Consider the following 20,950-nt stretch of genomic DNA (forward strand, 5'->3'; position numbering starts at 1 on the left):
AACGAAGAAAAAACCACGACTGCAACGTTGTCATGGTCACGCTCTCGCAGTGAGAACATGACCTGTCCACGAACGCTGTCTCCGCATGGGCAGCGCCCAAGCACATAAGACCGTGGTCACTGGAAGCAGAGAGGTAATGACCGCAACCAGGAAATACACACAAACGGGGAGGCATCTTTAAAAAGATGCTCTCCGTTTATGCCACTCTTTTAGAAGGGAAAATATATTCTTTTAGTAGGAAGAATATACTCTTTTAGCTGTTGAAGCACCCAGGGGCGTTCCAACAGCTTTTCGAGGTGAATGGATTGGCAGAGTAATTCAGCTCACTGAACACAACCGCTCGGCTCTGAAGAGAAAATCTGAATGAGTGGTTGCGAGCCAGCTCCTTTTATACCCGTATGTCCGGGGGAGTGGCATGCAAATTCCACTCGCCAATTCCCATTGGCCTTTTTTCAAAATCAGAGGTGTTTGGGGCTCCCAAGAGTGACCCCTAGTGTCACTACATCGACACAACTTCGAGTGAGTGATAGATAGGGAACACACAATTTAATATAGTAACTAACATAAACATATAATTGCTCAAATAAATAAACTCTTATTTAGCACTATATTTACTCAATTTCACACAGAACTTTGTAAAAAAGAATCTTAAAAATAATACTGTATTTTAAATGGTATATAGCAGTTTCTTCTGATTTCTGTTTAGTCATCAAATTTTACTAATTTATTTGCACATGAAGAAATTGTTAATATATTAGGAAGAAGGAAATAACAGTACACACAGTAGTCCAGCAACCATGGATGGCATGTCCACATTAGCAATCGCATTTACTCAAAAAATACCAAATCAAACCAATTGTACATACAGTGCATAGTGAATAAGATATTTACTTATAGCACACGTGAAGCGCTTTTACCTTGAAGTTGCACCAGAGATGGGCTACTTCTATTTAAATGAAAGGGAGAAATTGGAACGCTAAGCCAAGAAGTTCTCGTGCCCAATGGTCAATGGATGTAGATAGGAAGTCCCACCTTACAGGTAAAAGAGCTAATCACCTTTTAGATACATACATCGCCTGTCAATCAACTCGAGATTACGCATGCGCATCCGCTATAAAAGCTGGGAAGATTTTGTTTTTTAGCGTAATCTAAGGTAAAGAATCACCATTTATGATACCAGTGTTGTCAGATTTTAATGTTGGTTTGAAATATCGCAGCTACTTCGGGCTTATTAACTGTATAAATCCACGTAAACATCCACGTTAAATGTAAATGCCTTTTGCTCTGCCGAACTTGTAATTGACAACTGGAGTGCGAACAGACAGCATTTCTGCACATGGTGCCCTTCACAGGCTGCGTACTCTGCATTTAGGGAGTGGCAGTACTGCTGTACAGAACTAATGATCTATATGACAATATGTCAAAGAACTCAAAATCCTCGGGCTCTGGAGACATTAAAAGACCTGAACAACAGGCCGAAAGCCCGGGACTCAATTTGGAGAGTGCAGTGAAGGAGATTCAGCGTCAGCTGTTGAACATGGTGGTGATACTGTCTAAGGTCATTGCTGACTTGGAGGAGCTTGCTGTAATGTCTATTGATCACTGCCATGGAGACTAAATTCACTGAGATGGTTACAAGAGTGTCAGATGTTGAGAAGTGGATCGATTATCTGGAGTCATCAGAGAAGAAATTAGCTGCTAATCTGCTAGCAACCAAGACGGACTTGGAGCTCATTTGGGAAAAGTTGGAAGACCTTGAGAATCGTAACCGGCAAAACAACGTCCGAATTGTTGGAATTCCTGAAGATGAAGAAGGCAGAGATATGGTGAAATTCCTAGGCGGGCTCTTCCCGAGTCTGCACGATATAACAGGCCATAAGCTGAAAATCGAGCAAGCTCACAGGGTTCCGGCTTGGATATCCTCTGAGGGAGACAGGCCCTAATCAATTCTGGCCAAGTTTCTGAGATCATCTGATAAAGATCTCGTGTTACGTGAGGCGAGGAGTAAAGGAAGACTTTCTCGGAAGAACCACAACATTTTCTTTTTCCCAGACTTTGCGAATTTGACAAGAGAGAAATGTGATCCATTCAAGGAATGCAAGAAACTCTTACATCAATGGAAGGTTGCTTTTGCACTGATGTTCCCAGCCAAAGTGTTTTGTGGGATAACACTCCTTCGGGACAGTTTGAGGATGAATCTGCATGTTGTTTGTGCTTATGCCTCCTATTGGTTGGAGTTTGTTCTGTGGAATATTTCTAGCAAAACACTGGAGTGATTAGGGCATTTTTTTCACTCATGTAACAGCCGAGTGGGCCTGACTCACTGAACATTCACTTGACTGTCTGAGGAAACTGGGTGCCTTTTTTGTTTCTTTTTGTGCTGTTCTGCCTAGCAGTTGGAGTTTGTTTTGTGGAGTAACACACCTTCGGAACAGTTATGTGGATGAATCTACACATCTTTGTGTTTATCCCACCTATTGGCTGGAGTTTGTTTTATAGATTATTTTTTGTTTCACAAAATTTGTATAGAAGCACCGGACTTGAGTATTCCAATGGCAAAGTTGTCGCGGGGGCTCATGTAGGTGTACGTGGACTGTTTGTGTTTAGAGGGATGGACGCCGGTTGCCGCTGTCATGCGCAGGTTTAATGCGCACGTTTTTCTTTTTTTCTGTTTCTGAGTAACACCAAAAACTTCACTGTAAATTGTAGCAACACCTCCTCCTCGACCCTTCAGATGAGGTTCATGTTTATAACAATAACCTGGGGAAGTAGATTCATTTAAACTAATATATTAATCCGGTTTAAGCCAGGTTTCAGTCAAACAGAGCGCATCCAAACTATGATCTGTAATAACTTCATTTACAATTAGTGCTTTGGTAGAAATAGATCTAATGTTTAGTAGCCCTATCTTTATATGATGTTTATCTTTAATTTGTTTGTTTTGTTCAAGTTTGACCTTAATCAAATTTTTTTCTAAATGATTTAGTGAGGGTTTTGTGTTTAGTATTTCGGGGAACAGACACGTCTCTATATGATATCTAGGTGATACAGTCTCTGTGTGTTTAGTTTATGTGACCTGTGTGACATCTCAAGGCAGCTATCAGACATTCGGATTAACCAGATTGTCTGCTTCCTGACCTGGGCCACAGTTAGTCAAATACTATCATTATTAAGACTATGAGCCAAATTACTAGAGAGGAGAGCGGCACCTTCCCTGGAGGGATGGAGTCCATCTCTCTTTAGCAGGTCAGGTCTACCCCAAAAACTCTTCCAATTGTCTATAAATCCTATTCTGTTCTCCAGACACCACTCAGACATCCAGCCATTCAGTGACACTAATCTACTATAAACCTCGTCACCATGATGAGCAGGGAGGGGGCCAGAGCATATTACAGTGTCTGACATCGTTTTTGCAAATTCACACACCTCTTTAACATTATCTCTAGTGATTTCCGACTGGCGAAGCCGGACATCGTTAGTGCCGACATGAATAACAATTTTAGAAAATCTACGTTTAGTATTAGCCAGCACTTTTTTTTTTATTTGATGTCAGACGCTCTGGCACCTGAAATGCATTTAACAATAGTGGCTGGATTCTCTATTTCCACGTTCCTTACAATAGAATCACCAATAACAAGGGCTCTTTCAAAATGATTCTCAGTGGGTGCATCACTGAGTGGGGAGAATAGATTGGAAACCCTAACAGGAACGGGAGAGTGGTGTCGCTTTGCTGTGCGAGTATGCTGCTGAGACATCACCCAAACGCCCTGCTGTGGGGGCTCTACAGCCGGAACCAAAGTGTGTGTGTTGCTCTCTGTACTGCCCGCATCCGAAACAGTATCTACTGGCTTCTCTTTCTCACTGACCTCCACTAGCGTTCAGATGCGTGTCTCTAACTCATTAACCTTCTCCGTCAGCCGGACTAATTCCTTACATTTATCACATGTGAATCCCTCACTGCTGACGGAAGAGGCTATTGTAAACATGTGACATGCAATGCAGGAAGAAATAACATGAGCAGATGCCATGACTTACTGCAGTGTTTGTTGTTGTTGGTTGTTCCTGAGCGGTGAGGTTTTGAGATCGATGTGAATCCCTCACTCAATTGTTTGTTGTTGTTGGCTGATCTTGATAAGCGGTGCTTTGAGATTGATGCAATAATCCGTGTAACACAGAGGAGAAAAAACGGGTGTGCACTGTAAAATGCACGCAGTTTAATAGCGATAAAAATAGAAAGCGGATGCACATGGAAAATGCACGCAGTTGAATCGCGATAAGAGAATAATGCAGGTGAAAACCCGATGCACGCTGCAAAATGGCAGATGTTAAGGATTAAAGGCTGAAAACAGATAGATAAGCGATGCTAAAAAAGCTAGCAGGCTACAAACACAGACTCGAGCTAGGTGCCAGCAGCAACAGGTTAAATACACACAGATGAAACAGTAGAAAAGCAGAAAAACCCGAAACACACAGTAAAATGACAAAGGATAAAATGACGAACGTATGAGAATAAGAATAAGCAATGCTAAGCAGGCTACAAACACTCATGCATGTTCCGTCAGCAACAGGAACAGAAGGTCCGATTGGGAAGGTTAATGTTATTAAAATGAATTGTATTCCAACATTTAACTACCTGCTACAGTCTCTCCCTGTAGATGTCCCCCTCTCTTATTTCAAGCAATTTGATAACATACTGAAGTCCTTCATTTGGAATGGTAAGCATCTCAGTTTACACTTCAATAAGTTACACAGGCCGACTGACAAAGGTGGGCTAGGCCTACCCAAGATTTTGTTTTATTATTATGCATTCAGTCTCAAACATTTGGCTCACTGGTCACTTCCACCTGAGAGAGCCCCTCCCTGGTTTTGTATTGAACAGGAAGTTCTTGCCCATATTTTGCCATTGCAAAGCCTTTCTATTAAACTAACTGGAGAAGTCACACCCCGCTATCTCGCATTTGCACTCGGTATGGACAAAAGTGTCCAGAGTGTTTAATTCGTACATTTATTTAAATGTTGCCTCGAGCATATGGAAGAACCCAAAATTACATATTAATAAGTCCCCTTTTTGTTGGTCAGATTGGATTGTGAGGGGGGTTAATACACATGGTGACCTATATGAGAGTGGAGTATTGAGACCTTTTGAAAATTTGGTTCAACATTTTGGCATTCCCAAAATGACAAAATGTTTTATAAGTATTTACAGCTGTGCCACCTACACTGCACTGTTTTTGGGAGTGGCATGCACCCCCCCCCCCCCCCCCATTGGAGGAGGGGGTGTTGTGGGCTAGGATTCTAAAAAATGTCAAGTCTGCATCTAGAGATGCAAGGGTTCGCCTTATGCAATTTAAGATTTTACATTGATTTTATTGGACCCCCTCCAGATTGTATAGGCTTGGTCTTAAAGACACACCCACCTGCTGGCGATGTCAATCAGAGGTTGGAGACATAACTCATGTCTTTTGGGGGTGTGTTGAGATCCAGGAGTTCTGGTTGAAAGTTCAGAGTCTTATATGTGATGTATTAGGCTCTCGGCTTTCACTTTGCCCCAGACTCTGTATTTTGGGCAATGGGGTGGTCATCGACGTTGAGAATTGGCACATAAAGAGTTGGGTCCTAACGAGCGTCATGATCGCCAGACAGGTTATTTTAAGGGGTTGAAGGTTGGTTGGAGCGCCCTCATTTCATGAGTGGTGCTTGGAGATGGGGAGGGTGGCGGCCTTTGAGGAAGGGATGTATAGAAGGCTAAGAAATCTGAGGTTATATGATAGGAAATGGGGCAGATATTTGGCCTTTTTGGAAGGCTTTCGGGGAGGGGTAGTGGAGAGGGATCTCTAGTTTTAAATATGTGTGTGCAATTTGATTGTTTTTTGAAAATATGCTTTTTATTTATTTATTTATTTATTGTGTGTGCGTGTTTTGTGTTTTTTTATTTATTTTTTTTATATATATTTATCACCACTTGGGTGTGTTTGTGTCGGGTGGGGGTGTTCGGGGGGAAGGGTTTAATTGTACATAATTTGATTCCGCATTTTCTGTGATGTTTATTTAATTTGTTGAATGGAATCAATAAAAATTGTTAATAACAAAAAAAAAAAAAAAAATCTTGGTATTGGAGGAGGGAGTGTGGACTAGGATTCTAAAAACGTCAAGTCTGCAAGGGTGTGTCTGATGCAATTTAAGATTTTGCATCGATTCTATTGGACCCCCTCTAGATTATATAGACTTGGTCTCAAAGACAAACCCATATGCTGGCAATGCCAATCAGAAGACTGGGACACAACCCATGTTTTTTGGTGGTGTGTTAAGATCCAAGAATTTTGGTTGAGGGTTCAGAATTTTATGTGTGATGTATTGGGTATTAAAATTTAATTTTACCCCAGACTCTGTATTCTAGGCGATGGGGCGGTTATTAATATAGGAGATGGGTTTGGAGGTAAGGGTTTAAGTTCATATAATTTGATTCCGTATTTTCTGTAATGTTTATTTAATCTGTCACTGGAATCAATAAAAATTGTTAATAACAAAATATTGATCTGTTTCTCACCCACACCTATCATATTACTTCTGAAATTATGGATTGAACTACTGGAGTCATATGGATTACTTTTATGATTCCTTTATGTGCTTTTTGGAGCATCAAAATGTTGGCACCCATTCACTTGCATTGTACTGACCTACAGAGCTGAAATATTCTTCTAAAAATAAAAATTCGTGTTCTGCTGAAGAAGGGAAGTCATACATATCTGGGATGCAGTAAATGATGAGAGAATTTTCATTTTTGGGTGATTTAATATTCCGTCATCATTTCTCTACCCTCATGTTGTTCCAAACCCATGTGACCTGTATTATGTGGAACACAAAATATGTTAGACAGAATGTTAGGGACTGACAGTCTCGGTCACCTTTCACTTTCAAAATATGGAGAAAAAAACACTGAAAATAAATGGTGACCAAGGCTAACATTCTGTCTAAAATCTCCTTATTGTGTTGCATGGAAGAAAGAAATTCATATGGGTTTGGAACTGCATTATGGTGAATGATGACAGAATTTCCATTAATAATAATAATAATAATAATAATAATAATTCTGTAATACATATTAAATGTGGATTATGTAATGGAATGTAGGGAGTTAACGTTCATTATGTCATTTGTGAAAGTAACGAGTTACTCACTACTTGAGTACTCTTTCAATTGGATACTTTCTTACTCTTACTCAAGTAATTATTTATGTTAGTACTTGTACTTGAGTAATTCTTTTTTAAAGTAATTGTACTTTTATTTGAGTAAAGTTTTTGGCTACTCTACCCACAAGTCACTTAGAGGTGCTAAGTGTCTTTAAGCTATAGCATGTTATGATGCACCATTGGACATATTCTAGTTTTTCTCTGTCTCTCTTTCTCCTTCTCAACCCCCCCCCCCCCCCCATTTGCATGTGGATTAAGTAAATCATAAGTTATTCCTGGCATTCTGCTGAAACCCCATTCTGCTGTTTTTATGATCTGAATGGCCCCTTGGTTGCTTGATATTGAAAGTGGAAAAAGCTACAAAGCAACTTTCGATTTTCTTGATCCATGTAAATTGTGTGAATCAATCAACATATCTTTCACTGGCCTAGCAGCTGTCTAGCCTTATCAGCTGATCACTCATAATTCTGAGTGCAGTTGAATGCTATCAGAAAGTCTGTCTTTCTCCTCCAACATATTTGCATTTTCAGTACGGGTGGTTTTAGAGATCAAGGCTGCAGAGAGGGATTTTGGCAATTGATTCCTGCTGCCATCATTACCAGCAGACCGTTACAGATAGCAGAGTAGGAACGGGGATTTAGCTAGAGCGTCACACTTCCTTGGTGATTTTGCCTGTTAGGGCAGTGTGAATTTCTTTCCTTTTTTTTTTTTTTTTTTTTTTTTTTTGGCATAGTGGCTAACGTCCCAGTGTTTCGGATGTGAAGTGGCTTTGCTTTTCAATGGAAGCCCTGATTTGATATGTTTAAAGTCTGCTTACGTCTTACATCTGCAATCACTGGACAAAAGGGTACTGGTGGACACAGTCAAGGAGGAAAGTGAAAATGAGAAGCAAAAGAATAGCCATGTTTAAAAATGGAAATGCTGCTGACAAAAAAAAAAAAAAAAAAAGAGCTTAAAAGAATATAAACAACTAAGTGGTATCGTCTACATAATTTTTATCAGTCACAATTAATTGAAATTTTATAATTGTGCCTGATTTTCATAGTGTGCTTTAAAATGTTACAATTGTTGTGACTTTGGAATGCTTGTCTGAACCAAAAAAATGAATAGTTGAAAAATACCAGAGACAATATCTATCTATCTATCTATCTATCTATATCTATATATGTATCTATCTATCTATATATATATATATATATATATATATATATATATATATATATATATAGGTTAAAATGTAAATTTAGCTTTATATATAAATATGTGAAATTGCTAAAAAAAACAACAAAGAAACGTCATGGTTACTTGTGTAACCTCCGTTCCCTGATGGAGGGAACGAGACATTGTGTCGATGTAGTGACACTAGGGGTCACTCTTGGGAGCCCGAGACACCTCTGGTCTTTGATAAAAGGCCAATGAAAATTGGTGAGTGGTATTTGCATGCCAGTCCCCCGGACATACGGGTATAAAAGGAGCTGGTATGCAACCACTCATTCAGGTTTTATGCTGAGGAGCCAATATAAGGTCCGGCCATTTCAGTGGGTAGTTCAGCGTTGTGGTAGGAGGGACACAACGTCTCGTTCCCTCCATCAGGGAACGGAGGTTACACAAGTGACCACGACGTTCCCTATCTGTCACTCACTCGACGTTGTGTCGATGTACTGACACCAGCGGTCCCTATACGAAATGCCACAATTGGCTGAACTGTGTTACGTGAACTGGCGGTGTGTTGTTGGCCGACTACTGTGTGCCTCATAGCCAACACACCAGGTCAACACGTAACCTCCCCCAACATATTTATGAGTGTCGAACGGCCCTTTGGGGACAAGTCAACTACCCAAAAGATAGAAACAGGCTTAACCCAGTCGTGGCCTCTTTTCCCCTTCTCTTTTTTCCACTCCCTAAAAAAGAAGGGGGATTATCCGACTGGGCTGCCAGGTCTAGTCAGGGGGTGTCCTTTCCAAGGGGAAGACACCGCGGAGACCACACCTTGCCCAAAGAGAGGGGGGATATTTAAGTGGAAGAATACGTCACATGGTCTTTCCAACCATGTGGAGAGTCTTCAAGGTAGATCCTAACCAATGGGGAGGAGCTACTACAAACATGGAGACTGGGGTAGAGGGGCTCTGCCCAAGGAAGACGCAGTTTGCCAACAGGGAAACGAATTAGCGGAAGATATATATCGCATGGGGTTAGCCTTACAGGGAACCACCACATGCGGAGCACCTACCCCAGAACAGGACTCTTAGTTAGCACGTGTACTGGACCAGCAGTGAGTCTCTCCGAAAACACGACTGCCACAGGGCTCGGAGGAAGTCAACCAGGGAACAAAACTTGTGAACACTACTGGGAATTAATAGCGCATGTCTTCAGCTCAAAAGGAGGTGGAAGGTGGTATGTGCAAGCAATACACCCGGCCGCTATCCCGGGCTTATCCGCTTGTGTTGCGTGCCGCTACCTGGGATGAAACCGGTTCCACCTGGAGGTTGTAGAACCTTGCAAAGGTGTTGGGTGTTGCCCAGACCGCTGCTCTGCAAATGTCTGTTAGAGAGGCACCCCTGGCCAGGGCCCAGGAAGCCACTACACCCCTGGTAGAATGGGCTCATAGCCCTCCCAGGGGCGGCATGTCCTGGGCATGATATGCCATAGTTATGGCGTCAATGAGCCAGTGGGTGATCCTCTGCTTGGAGACAGCGCTTTCTTTCCGCTGTGCACCAAAGCAGACAAAGAGCTGCTCAGAGATTCTAAAGCTCTGCGTGCGATCCAAATAGATGCGTAAAGCATGCACCGGACACAGCAACGACAGGGCTGGGTCTGCCTCCTCCTGGGGCAGCGCTTGCAGGTTCACCACCTGGTCCCTTAAAGGGGTTGTGGGAACCTTGGGTACATAGCCCGGTCGGGGTCTCAGGATCACGTGAGAGTAACCTGGACCGAACTCCAGGCATGTTTTGCTGACAGAGAACGTTTGCAGATCTCCTACCCTCTTGATGGAAGTGAGCGCAGTCAGGAGGGCAGTCTTCAAGGAGAGTGCCTTAAGCTCGGCTGACTGCAAAGGCTCAAAGGGGGCTTTCTGTAGACCCTGAAGATCTACAGAGAGGTCCCATGAGGGAACGAAGCACGGTCTGGAGGGATTCAACCTCCTGGCGCCTCTTAGGAACCTGATGATCAGGTCGTGCTTGCCTAAGGACTTACCGTCGACCGCGTCGTTGTGTGCTGCTATGGCGGCAACGTACACCTTCAAGGTGGAAGGGGACAGCCTCCCTTCCAACCTCTCCTGCAGGAAGGAAAGCACTGATCTGACTGCGCATCTCTGGGGGTCTTACCGTTGGGAAGAACACCACTTAGCGAACAGATGCCACTTAAAGGCATACAGGCGCCTCGTAGAGGGGACCCTAGCCTGAGTGATCGTGTCTACCACCGCGGGTGGTAGACCGCTTTGGTCTTCCGCATCCCGTCTAGGGGCCAGACGTGGATATTCCAGAGGTCTGGTCGCGGGTGCCAGAGGGTGCCCTGTTCCTGAGAAAGAAGGTCCTTCCTCAGGGGAATTCGCCAGGGGGGGCTGTCGCGAGGAGCGTGAGGTCCGAGAACCACAACTGGGTAGGCCAGTAGGGTGCCACCAGGACGACCTGCTCCTCGTCCTCCCTGACCTTGCACAGGGTCTGTGCAAGTAGGCTCACTGGGGGAAACACATATTTGCATAGGCCAGGGGGCCAGCTGTGTGCCAGCGTGTCTATGCAGAGGGGAGCCTCAGTGAGGGCGTACCAGAGCAGGCAGTGGGAGGATTCTTGGGAGGCAAACAGGTCCACCTGTGCCCATCTGAATCGACTCCAAAACAGCTGGACCACCTGAGGTTGGAGTTTCCACTCTCCCCTGAGGGTAACCTGCCATGACAGCGTGTCCGCTGCAGTGTTGAGGTTGCCCGGGATGTGAGTGGCTCGCAGCGACTTGAAGTGCTGCTGGCTCCAGAGGAGGAGACGGCAGGCGAGTTGTGACATACAACGAGAGCGCAGACCACCTTGGCAGTTGACATATGCTACCGTTGCCGTGTTGTCTGTCTGAACTAACATGTGCTTGCCCTGGATCAACGGCTGAAACATCCACAGTGCGGGCAGAATTGCCAACAACTCAAGGCAGTTGATGTGCCAATGCAGTCGTGGACCCGGCGGCTACATGCCCATTGCAAACAGCGCCCCAGCCCATTTTGGAGGTGTCTGTCGTGACCACGACACGCCTGGAGACCAGTTCTAGAGGAACACCTGCCCGTAGAAACGAGAGGTCGGTCCAAGGGCTGAAAAGATGGTGACAGACCGGCATGATGACCATGCGATGTGTCATTGGGGGCAGCTGTGTGCCACAGCTGGGCGCTCATGGGCGGAAAGACCACCACTGGAGCGCCAATCCTGCAAGAAAAAACCCGTGGACGCTAGTCGTGATAACGACCGTGCACACTGGGTATGTGACCCAGGGAGGAAGGAAGCTGCTTTTTTGCTGAACTGTTGGGTACCGCAGCCACTTGGGCATGTGGTGAAATCAAACAAAAAGGCAACAAAAGATTTTCCGCCCGGCCCTCCACCGAGGGATGGAGTGGTCTTCTTACCAGCTCCAGGTGAGTGGGTTCCTTTGTCCCTGGGTCGCCGTCTCAGGGGTGTTTTGATGACCTCCGTGGGTTCTTAGGTGCCGACTGCGAGACAGGTGGCGTCTGCTTCCTGCGCAGGGGGACACCCTTGGCGACGAGCAGATGGGGTGCAGGATCTTGAGCCGCGCCGGGGCAGGATGTGCCAGATTGCTGCTTCACCGCCGAGAACTGCTGGGCAAAGTCCTCAATGGTGTCGCTGAATAGGCCCGCCTGGGAAATGGGGGCAGCAAGAAACCGTGTCTTGTCGGCCTCACCCATCTCGACCAGATTGAGGCAAAGGTGGCGCTCCTGGACCACTAGTGTGGCCATCGTCCGCCCGAGAGACCACACCGTGACCTTCGTCGCTCGGAGAGCGAGGTCGGTCGCTGAGCGCAGTTCCTGCATCAAATCTGGGGCGGAACTACCCTGGTGCAGTTTTTTCAACGCCTTGGTTTGGTGGACCTGCAGGAGAGCCATGGCATGCAGGGTAGAGGCGGCTTGTCCAGCAGCGCTGTAGGCTTTAGCCGTCAGGGATGACGTGAGCCAACAGGGCTTGGATGGGAGCTTCAGGCGTCCGCGCCAGGTGGCGGCACTCTGCAGGCATAGGTGCACCGCGAGCGCCTTATCCACCGGGGGAATCACCGTATAGCCCCTGGCCGCCCTGCCATCGAGGGTAGTGAGAGCAGGGTAACTGCGGAATCGGGGCCGGGCAGTAAAAGGTGCCTCCCACGATTTCATCATCTCCTCGTGCACTTCCGGGAAGAATGGCACTGGAGCGGGGCGTGGCTGCTTTGAGCATGTCCGTCATTTCAGCATCGGCCTGGGACTAGGCTATCGTCCCGAGGGGGGAAGCCCAGCTGAGGCTTCTGCATCTGACTGGGCAAGCCCGCTCTCCGATGCTGCACTCGAGAGCTCATCATCTTCGTGGGCTCCGATCAAGAAGTCAGACTCGCTGTGAAACGAGCCGCCGAACTCATCCGGAAGCCCGATTGGGGCAGATGAGCGTGCTGGGGAATGGGAGGTCCGCGGGGGGATACCCGGCAGAGACAATACCATTGGGGTCCCCAAATTGCCCCCAGTGCTAGCCGCGCTGGCCTCATACCCGTAGGTAGAAGGACCGAGACCTTTTCTTACGAAAGCAAGCCGCGACCGCAATATTGCCATGGTCATGTTCTCGCAATGAGAACATGAGCCATCCACAAATGCTGCCTCTGTGTGGGTCACGCCCAGACATGAAAGACAGCAATCATGACCATCCGAAGTTGAGAGATAATGACCACAACCAGGAATAACACACAATCGGAAAGGCATCTTTAAAAAGACGCGTCTTTAAAAAGACGTTCCGTGTGTGCCGCTCTTTTAGAGAAATATATACTCTTTTAGAGAAAAAAAGCTCTTTCAGAAAATATACTCTCTTGTTTTCTGCCGAAGTGCCCAGGCGTTCTCTGCAGTGCACCAGTGCAGAGGAGGGAGAAGCCGCTGAAATGCGCCGTCAGATCCAGCAGAGGTGAATGAACAGTAGAATTCAGCTCAGTGAGCATCACTGTGATTAAATCAACATTTATATTAATTTTTATCTATTATTTTAAGTAGTATTAAAGGAAATATTAAGAGTGAAACAGGAAATCGGATGACAAAATGAGATTCCAACCGTGGTCGCTAGGACAACGCTACACATTCACACACCGTCTTTACACCCCACACCACTGCAATGATATCTGTTGGTGAGTTTGTCGTATATTTCTGTGGTTTCACCATACTTTTGGGGTGCAAATAGCTGCACTGTGTGGCAGATGCTATTTACACAGGGGTGGAAATAAACACTCCATTAATGTTTTTCTGCAAATTGTTTTTTTTTTTTTTTTGCTTGATTCTGATATTACAGTAAGGTAAAGATGTTTTTTTGTCAAGTGTTTGTGTAGCATTAAGAGTTTATCTTCCTGGGGCCTGGGTAGCTCAGTGAGTATTGATGCTGACTACCACCCCTGGAGTCATGAGTTCGAATCCAGGGCGTGCTGACTGACTCCAGCCAGGTCTCCTAAGCAACCAAATTGTCCCAGTTGCTAGGGAGGGTGGAGTCACATGGTGTAACCTCCTCGTGGTCGCTATAATGTGGTGCTCGGTGGGGCGCATGGTGAGTTGTTCATGGATGCCGCAGAGTATAGCGTAAAGCCTCCATACACACTATGTCTCCATGGTAACGCAACAAGCCACGTGATAAAATGCACGGATTAAGATGGGTCTCAGACACGGAGGCAACTGAGATTCATCCTCCGCCACCCAGATTGAGGCGAGTCACTACACCTCCACAAGGACTTAGAGCACATTGGGAATTGGGCAATCCAAATTGGGGAGAAAAGGGGAGAAAAGTTTATCTTCCGTTTGACACATCTACATTACTCTACACTCTGTTGAGGGCCAGTACAACATCATTGGCTCAGTGACCATTACACATATCTATACTGTAGCATGTAGTTGGGATATGTATATTTGCTAATACTGTATCATGGTACTGTATAATACTACACAGTTTAGCTTTCTGCAGCACTGACTGCAGATTTGTGTCAGATTTCCACAAAGCCCTGCAACATCCTTTCAGGACATTATACTAAGATTTATTTTATCCACCCTTAGTTTCTTTTTCCAAAAGTCTCAGGGCAGTTTAAAATATAGCTGCAAAAAGACATTTAGAACATTGCAGCTAAGTTAAAGGTTCACTAGCCTTTTCAAATTTAAATCACCATTGTATTCATGGAGAAAGATTTTTGAAAAGCCCAGAGAAAAAGACTACTGCAGCTTGGTATCTCAATGTGAAAAGACACTTAAAGACACTTAGCAAATCAGACCATCAGCTTTATAAATGCTCTTAATCTTACCCTCAACAACACTCACCTCTAAATAACTTGTGAAAAGAAATGAAATGTTCTTTTCATTTCGTAGACATCTACCACCTTCTTTTATGTGACTGTAGAGTAGTACATAGAACAGACTATTGTATTTGCTGTTTTGTTTTCATGGTTATATCATTTGTTTGAAAAACAAATATGCACACTCTTCAAAAACATATAAACACCACTTTTGCATTAACATAAACACATAAAAGCAGTATTCTCAGACAGAAATTGTGTGTTATAAAGCACTTTCTCTTAACAGCCTTTAATCCCTAAAACGGCTGTATTCACAATTATGCGATGTTTCAGATTGTCACTTTCTGCAAAACCCCGGAATAAGTTGTTTTCTTAAATGCATGTAAACGTGGTCAAAGTGTTGACAGAATGAAAGATATACAGCATATGGAATGTCAAATGATGTCCATACAGCTGTTTGCGAATGTTCGTTGGAACTACGGTTTCTGGAAACCAACTGCGACCATAGTTGGCTAACGATGCTTTTGGGAAACGCACCCCAGAGTGGTTGATTCATTGCTGGCTGAGCATGCAACTGTCTTGATAATGGCAGCTATTATTAGCATTATGAGATGTTATGGATCCGTCCTCCAGCACACCCTCCAGGGTCACACTATCAAATTGCTAATGGTCTGCAACACATACCAAAACATGCTCTCAGGCTTATTATTCAGACTGTCCGGTGTATGTGTATTGTGGTGCATATGGACTGTTTGTCTTGGATGGATTATACTGTATTTGGCAGGGCATTACATTGCCTAAAGGAGGCAGAGCATGAGAGCTGCATCAGAGAAAACCTACATGGTGAACCTCAGAAGAATATATGAAGCACAGTGATGCAAAGTACAGTAGAAAGTTTCTGGAGTGCTGGGGCTTTGTAACCCATGCGAAGCTTAAGAGCACACAGATCTGATGAAGCCCAGAACACAAAAGGCCCTTCCCCTGCCAAGCTTGATAAAGTAATCCCTTCTCATTTATATCTCCTCTCAGTTCTATACCTGCTTTGATTTCCTTTGCCTCTTTCTCTCTTTCTCCATCTATCTCACCTTGATTCTTCTGATCTGATTTGCTTGTGATCCTTACCATACTGGAATTGCTTTGCGACTGTAGTGATATCCCAGACAGACTGTTAATCTGACTTCTCTCTCACTTTAAAGTGTACCATAATCAGCTGCTGAAATGTGAGGGCCTTGCATTTCACTATAGCTGTGCGAGTGGTGTTTACATCTCACCCTTTCCCTTCCTCTCATTGTGTGGTGTTTAATGCACTAAGGCACTGCAGTGTGCTGTATATGTTGTCTATGTTGTTAATTGTGCAGTGTCCTCATTCTATCCTGCAAATATCTTAGGAAATGTCATGTATTTAGGACAAGCAGGGTATGATGACAGCCCTGAACAGTAAACAAGATTAATTATTGCCTCCTCCCTACATGCTAAAACATGACCTGTGTACTGCAGGGCCATAACTGCATTGGTGCAGGCTGTGCACCTCTGTGGGATTTTGAACCCCACAGGTGGTTTACCAACCAAACAAATAAATAATTAAATATGTTTGAGAATAGCATGCTTGCAGATGAGGGCAATTTAATCCTCCCTGATATAAAAATTCCATTCTGAAAAAAATAAATAAATAAAAAGCACTTTGTTATTAATTAAAATTTCACAGAACAGTGAAGACCCCAGGAGGGAAGGTCATGACAGCCATAGCCTATTTGCCCATTTTCAGATGATATATGTACAGGCTTCATGGTTGTGTCATCTTTTGGAATTAGGTACAATCCATTTTAAAATAGAAAAATCATGAATCGGATGTTTACCAATGGCTAGCTCATTCCTACCTCTCAGCAGCCCTGAGGCTTCTATTGGCAAATTTCTTTGTAATGGCCCACAGAGGTCACAATAACCCGTTTAGATATTAGATTACAAAAAGTCATCTGGATAAGCCTGAATGAATGCCCTGCCCCAGTACCCACATTGTGGTCTTGCTACTAAAAGCGCTGATATACTTCTGGAGAAGTTCCTTTTCGTTCTTCATTCAGGGGTAAAAAGAAGTTCTAAACAGCAACAGTATACTGTTTCCGAACATTCAGACACCCGCCACACCGCTGTGGGAGGGGTTTAGAAGTACATTTAAATTTGAGGACGCTACATGTAAAACCTTAAGCATAAATTGGATGTGGCCCCTTTAAGAACTCCTCGTGTTGCGCATGTTGGTTAAGAACTTGAGAGCATACCTTGTGCAGGAGAGTTCCCTGTTTTGTTCATCAGTTTATAATTATTTGGGTAAATATAATATTTTACACAAAATGCTCATAAATTGCATTAAATATGTGTTCAAAAGAGTTGTATGTTAAAATGTAGTGTTTGTTTTGGGTTATTTTTGAAGGATGCAAATGGTTTGCATGTGTGAAGTTTGACCACATTCTGTGCACATGTGTGAAAACTGGGTATGTAGATTTAGAATTAATCAAATCTCATTTAATGATTTGTAGCCCAGAGTGTTTTCCAGTTTAGTGAATAACTGTAATATGTGCTATATGTGAAAACGTGTAATGAGAATTCTGTTGTTTTAAACCGCAATACATGTCCTTAAAGCCTGGTTAAAAATGCATAAAATGCTTTGAGTTATTTAAGCATGTGTTAAATGCATAGAATACTGTGAGTATTTAAGCATGTGTTAAATGCATAGAATACTGTGTGTTTAAGCATTTGTTAAATGCATAAAATGCTGTGAATGATATAAACATATTAAGGTGATGTATGATGAAGCATATGGGTAAGCTAATTTTCTGTTTGTGTTTTCTTTTGACAATAGCCTCTACCATATTTCATTACTGTATTTCATTGTACCTTATTTCATTACCATATTTCATGAGCACAAAGACAGTTTTTGTATTTTCATTATTCTTTAAAAAAATAAAAAATACAATATGGCCCCATCGACCGCTGTTTTTCCCCTTTTTTAAAACAGTCGTCAGATAAAACCCTAAAAATATATTTTTTGTGTCCAATGTGGTTATTTGCAGCAAACCGGCTGCATACATACACCAATCAGCCACAACATTAAAACCACATGCCTAATATTGTGAATATCCCCCTCGTGCCGCCAAAACAGTGCCAACCTATTCTTTTCACCACAATTGTACAGAGCGGTTATCTGAGTTACCGTAGACTTTGTCAGTTCGAACCAGTCTGGCCATTCTCTTTTGACCTCTTACATCAACAAGGCATTTCTGTCCAACGGCTGTTTCTCGCACCATTCTCTATACACTCTAGAGACTGTTGTGTGTGAAAATCCCAGGAGATCAGCAGTTATAGAACTACTTAAACCAGCCTGTCTGGCACCAACAATCATCCATGCGATTATCTAATCAGCCAATTGTGTGGCAGCAGAGCAGTGCATAAAATCATGCAGATACGGGTCAGGAGCTTTAGTTAATTTTCACATCAACCATCAGAATGGGGAAAAATGTGATCTCAGTGATTTGGACCGTGGCATGATTGTTGGTGCCAGATGGGCTGGTTTTCACGCACAACAGTCTCTAGAATTTACTCAGAATGGTGCCAAAAACAAAAAAAAAACCATCCAGTGAGTGGCAGTTCTGTGGATGGAAATGCCTTGTTCAGGGTTCCAGTGGATCCTTAAAAAGTCTTAAAATTTCTTAAATTCAGTTTTCCAAAATGTATGGTCATAAAAAGTCTTAAACATTTTAAATGTTACAACAAAAGTCTCAACTATTATTTAAAGTGGTCTTAAAAAAGACAAGAATCTTGATATGACAATGTGATTATCAAACTTCAAAAGATTATGATCTGATTAAATAAATGCATGGGCTACGTCCTTTATAGTGAAAACACAGCACTGTTGTATTTTCTCCAAGCATGTGGGGGATTGTGAGTGTTTCCTGCTGTTGCAGAGCAGTTTGTTATCATTAGGCCATATCGGAAATTTATGACAAGCGATTATTAATGATCAGCTGTTGATGATGACGTTATAGTGTTGATGAAATATGACTGTGTTTACTTTTAATTGTTTATATTGTAATACGTTGTAGATTATTGTAGGAGTGCACTTTTTATTTCCCTTATCTGTTTGAATGAGCAGTTGGAAGCAGTAAAGCACATACATTTCAAAATAAGAGTTCCCCATGTATTTCAGCCTTTAAGGTTAAAATATCCACGCTATGAATCAAATCTTTTTATTTTCTCTTACTTTTTAATGTGAGATATATGTGGAAAACTTGTCTTGAGTATTTTAAACTTGCAAATATCCTACCCTGTTTTACTGATAAGAATTAAGGCCATGTTGAATGTGTGCCCCTGCCTGTTTAAGTTAGAGTCTGTGATACATGATTTATTTAAAAAGATCTTAAAAAGTCTTACATTTTATATTAAAAACTCTGCAGCAACCCTATTGTTGATGAGAGAAGTCAACAGAGAATGGCCAGACTGGTTTGAACTGACAATGTCTACAGTAACTCAGATAACCACTCTGTACACTTGTGATGGAAAGAACTGCATCTCAGCATGCTATTCCGAGATACGGGTTGGCGCTCTTTTGGCAGCACGAGGGGGACCTACACAATATTAGGCAGGTGGTTTTAATGTTGTGGCTGATCGGTGTATATATACACTACCGGTCAAAAGTTTTGAAACACTTATTCTTTATTATACTTTTTTTCTTCACATTTTAGAATAATAGTGAAGTCATCAAAACTATGGAATAACATAAATGAACTATGGGAATTATGTTATGACTAAACAAAATCCAAAATAAATAAAACTGTGTTATATTTTAGCATCTTCAAAGTAGTCGCCCTTTGCCTAGAATTTGCAGACATGTACTCTTGACATTTTCTCAACCAACTTCTTGACGTATCACCCTGGGATGCTTTTTAAACAGTATTGAAGGAGTTCCCATCTATGTTTGGCACTTATTGGCTGCTTTATTATTTGGTCCAAGTCATCAATTTCAAAAACTTTTTTTTATATATATAAAAAATGTTAGTTTTGTAATGAAATAAATTAATATGGTGGCACAATTATATTTTTGTCTACAAAACTAATTTCAAACATTTAAGCATACGCCTTCAGATCAAAAGATTTTTAAGATCTATATATATACACAGCTCTGGAAAAAATAAAGAGACCACTGCAAAATTATCAGTTTCTATGGATTTACTATTTATAGGTACTGTATTTGTTTGATTAAAATTAAAATTTTTGTTTTATTCTATAAAGTACTGACAACTTTTCTCCCAAATTCCAAATAAAAATATTGTAATTTAGAGCGTATATTTTCAGAAAATGACAACTTGTCAAAATAGCTAAAAAGATGCAGTGTTTTTAGACCTCGAATAATGCAAAGAAAACAAGCTCATATACATTTTTAAACAACACAATACTAATGTTTTAACTTAGAGTTCAGAAATCAATATTTGGTGGAATAACCCTGATTTTCAATCACAGCTTTCATGCATCTTGGCATGCTCTCTACCAGTCTTTCACACTGCTAATGCCACTCCTGGTGCAAAAATTCAAGCAGCTCGGATTAGTTTTTTAATGGCCATCTTTCTCTTGATCACATTCCAGAGGTTTTTAATGGGGTTCAGGTCTAGAGATTGGGCTGGCCATGACAGGATCTTGATCTTGTGCTCCTCCATCCACAGACATGGAGCATTATCCTGCTGGAAAAAACAATCTTCAGAGTTGGGGAACATTGTCAGAGCAGAAGGAAGCAAATTTTCTTCCAGGATAACCTTGTACGTGGCTTGCTTCATGAGTCCTTCACAAAGATGAATCTGCCCGATTCCAGCCTTGCTGAAGCAACCCCAGATCATCACAGATCCTCCACCAACTTTCACAGTGGGTGCGAGACACCATGGCTTGAAGGTCTCTGCAGTGATGATGAGTTGTCATTTTATGGAAATAAATGCTCTAAATAACAATATTTTTAATATTTATATTTGGAATTTGGGAAAAATTTTGTCAGTACTTCATAGAATAAAACAAAAATCTCAAACACATACCTCTAAGTAGTAAATCCAGAGAAACTGATAATTTGTGGTTTCTTAATTGTTTCCAGAGCTGTATATATATATATATATATATATATATATATATATATATATATATATATATATACTGTATATGTGTAATATATAGGCATATTCATTAAATTGTCAACATCTAACACATAATCAGACTGATCTCAAAAGAAATGTTCAGGTTTTAATCCA

The sequence above is a fragment of the Myxocyprinus asiaticus genome, chromosome 1 (assembly GCF_019703515.2).
Source record: "Myxocyprinus asiaticus isolate MX2 ecotype Aquarium Trade chromosome 1, UBuf_Myxa_2, whole genome shotgun sequence".
Classification (NCBI taxonomy): domain Eukaryota; kingdom Metazoa; phylum Chordata; class Actinopteri; order Cypriniformes; family Catostomidae; genus Myxocyprinus; species Myxocyprinus asiaticus.